This window comes from Propithecus coquereli, unplaced genomic scaffold, assembly GCF_000956105.1.
Source record: "Propithecus coquereli isolate 6110/MARCELLA unplaced genomic scaffold, Pcoq_1.0 Scaffold62, whole genome shotgun sequence".
Taxonomy (NCBI): Eukaryota; Metazoa; Chordata; class Mammalia; order Primates; family Indriidae; genus Propithecus; species Propithecus coquereli.
Genome location: NW_012152174.1, coordinates 3,347,469 through 3,350,619, shown reverse-complemented (window position 1 = coordinate 3,350,619; position 3,151 = coordinate 3,347,469).

The following is a 3,151-nucleotide window of genomic DNA, read 5'->3' as shown; positions in this document are numbered from 1 at the left end:
TATATATTTTGATCTTTTATAATTAAAATATATCCATTTTCCAGGGTAGCTCAAAAAGCATACATATTTTATTGTCTTATAATATTCCATTATTTAGCCAGAGTACAATTCACCCATTTTTGGCATTTATGTTTTTATTCTCTCCCCTCTTTTTGTTATTATAAAAATCAATAGGATGAACATGTTTATGCATACAGCTTTCTATATTTTGGATTATATCCTTAGGATAGTGTTCCACAAGTGTGATAACTAAGCTAAAGGATATGAATGAATTTTTTATGGCTTTTGATTTCTAAATTGTCTTCTAAAAGAACAAAATCTTAAAATTTTAAGATTGCAGGTGCCTCCAACTGGTGTTTTGGTGACTCGTGCCATCACCCTTTCCTGGCCCTTAAGTCTGTAGTCTGTGTGCACTCTGGGTTTCTCTCTGCCCACTGCTTCAGTTACTCATCTCATTGAACTTCGTTATCCTCCAAAACAAATACGAGGCTCTGAGTGGTAACCAGCCTAATGACATATGAGGTGAATAGAATTTGGGGTCATACAGACCTGGGTTCAATTTCAGTTCCATCACTTACCTGCTGTGTGACCTTGGACATATTCTTTAACCTCTCTGATACTTGGTTTTCTCATCTATAAAACAGGGGTAATGATTTCTACTTCACAGTATCACTGCAGCTTATTTGGGTCAATGTATGCTAAGGCTTGAAAGTGTCCATGGTGTTGTTTTAATGCCAGCAGAAGTTTAAAGCTTAAGGGAGATGTTCTGTTTTCTTTTTTCTGTCACTTATTCTTGTTATTGGTTTAGTCAGCTATGCACATTGCGGATAAAGAAAACATGTACATGTCCATTATTGAAGAAGCACTTTGGTAGAGGCCTGGCCCTTTTCTGTGTGGTCTGGGTAGAAGATTTTGCTGGATTAATGGTATTGGTGCATATTGTCATCAGTCGAGCCAAATTGCCAAACGCATATTCCTCTTGGGATAAAAATTCTAATCTCGTATTTTCCCACAGTTATTGGCCCAGTATCCTTTTAGTGCTAATATTAGATCCAAATAACGCAAAGTAGTTGTTTTTCATATTAAACATCCTTTGCTCAGATGTGACTTCCCACTCAGGCCTCCGTTTGTTTTCTCAGTCCATAAAAAAAAGTTAACATGAAATATTACTTGGCAAGTATCAGACTCTCACTTTCTCCTTCCCTTCCAGAGCCAAATCTGTCATCCTGGACATAAACCACACATAAACTACTGGTCCTGAACGTCGAATTGCACTCTTTCTGGGGACTTAATGTGAATGACAAATGAGGGAAAGTGTTTTGTGTCATCTGAAACCAACCTCACAAATCTACGGATTTTGGCAGATTTCTCAGAATTTGTAGAAAATAGGAAATTTATGGTGATTTTAAAAAAGCATGTACTTTTATAAAGTTATATTCAACAAAAACAAAATTGAGTGGCTTGTGGGTAATGGCACTGGTGATAACAAGAAGAAAACACGGTCCCCATCTCAGAAGAGCTGCTGTTTTGCGAGGGAGACTAACCTGTAAACAAATTATTTTAACCCAGTGTGGTAAATGCTATCACAGAGGAGTATATGATGTTGTATGAGATAGGAGGAGGGCTGCTAAGTTAGCTTGGTGGGAGTGGGGATTAGTCACGCAAGGTTTGCTTTTAGAGCCATTGGCAGTTCACTAAGATAAAGCCAGATACTGAGAAGAAATTTTTGAGCCTGACATCAGTAAGCCAGTCAGTCAACCAACCCGAAAGATCTAATATTAGTACACAAAACATTTTTCAAGTGAAATGGTTTTAAGGGGCAGGCTGCTGTGTCTTTTCTAGCTGTGATCAATATATGAGAAGGGCCCACGTCTGCGAACACCTGTAATGAAGGATAAAGTACCAGAGGGCATAAAATTCCTCCTAAGCACAGGTTTTCTACCTCTGCTCAGTGCAGCTGCTTCTGTTGGCTTTGAGCCTTTCTGACTTGAAGCATCCCTCCCCATGGCCTGCAGGACCCGCCTCCTTCGCTTCGCCTTTGCTGACTCAAGCGTGATCTGTCTGGTTATTGCACGGTGCCTGTCCTGGCTCCACAGCCTCTCCTTTGCGGTCACCGCTCATGTCTAGGTTTGGCGTGTGTTCTACTGTACTTCTAGCCCGTCCTGCACAAACACATTCTAATATCCTCTCATGGTTGTGTGTTGATGTGTGTATGTATGTGAAATAAAGGATTCTGGAGTATGCAAACACTGGTAGATTATAAATATACTTCTCTGAAAGTTTCTTCCAGACTTCAGAATGTCCATCGTCACGGGTATCCTCTTTGGCAGGTCATAGTAACGCCGCGTTCCCTTGCTTGTGGACCAGTGGCAATGAAGCCATGACCATTTTGGGTGTGATTTTTCCTTTCAGTAAAGTTCTGCAAAAAGTTTATTTGAACTGCTAAGGACGAGGTGTTTCTCCTTTATTCTTCTGAAGGTACTGACCTTTCCATTGGCTCAAGGATCATTGAGTTTCTGTTTTTGTGGTTTAAGGTTAATATAAACCTCAAGTTTGTTTCCCTGTCAGCCTTTACCCAGTATTTCCTTTCATAGTATATTTCAGGGCCTGATCAGTAAGATTCATGGCTAAGCTACCAGCATAAAAGCCCCTTGAATTGATTAGCAAGAGTTGTCACTAATTACATCAATTAATCCCCCAGCAGAGGAGAATGCCACAGCCTTAACAGGGAGTTGTAGACTTCTCAGAATCACCCAGACAAATTATTAGCCAACAAATACTCTTTTTCAAGTCTGTAAACATCACTGATTTGGGTAGGGGTGAGTTGTTGGATAGTAATGGCTAAAAATGATAAATGAATTAGCTAATGTGATTAAGACAGTGTATTCCATGCCTAAAAGAGACTGTAACATTAGGAAATACAAAATGCCTCAGTAAATTTTTCCCCAATAAGAGATTTGCTGAGACTTTCTGCACAAGAACTTTCAGCAGTTGTGAATCTGGCTGTATCAGTCATGCCCGCTCTGTGCTGGGCAGTGGGCCCTGTGCTGAGGACAGAGTGGTGAACAAGAACATAATAATGTCAGAGTTCACGAAGTTTCCAGTTTATAGGGAATAGAGACATCACACAAATAATTACATATTTAATTAT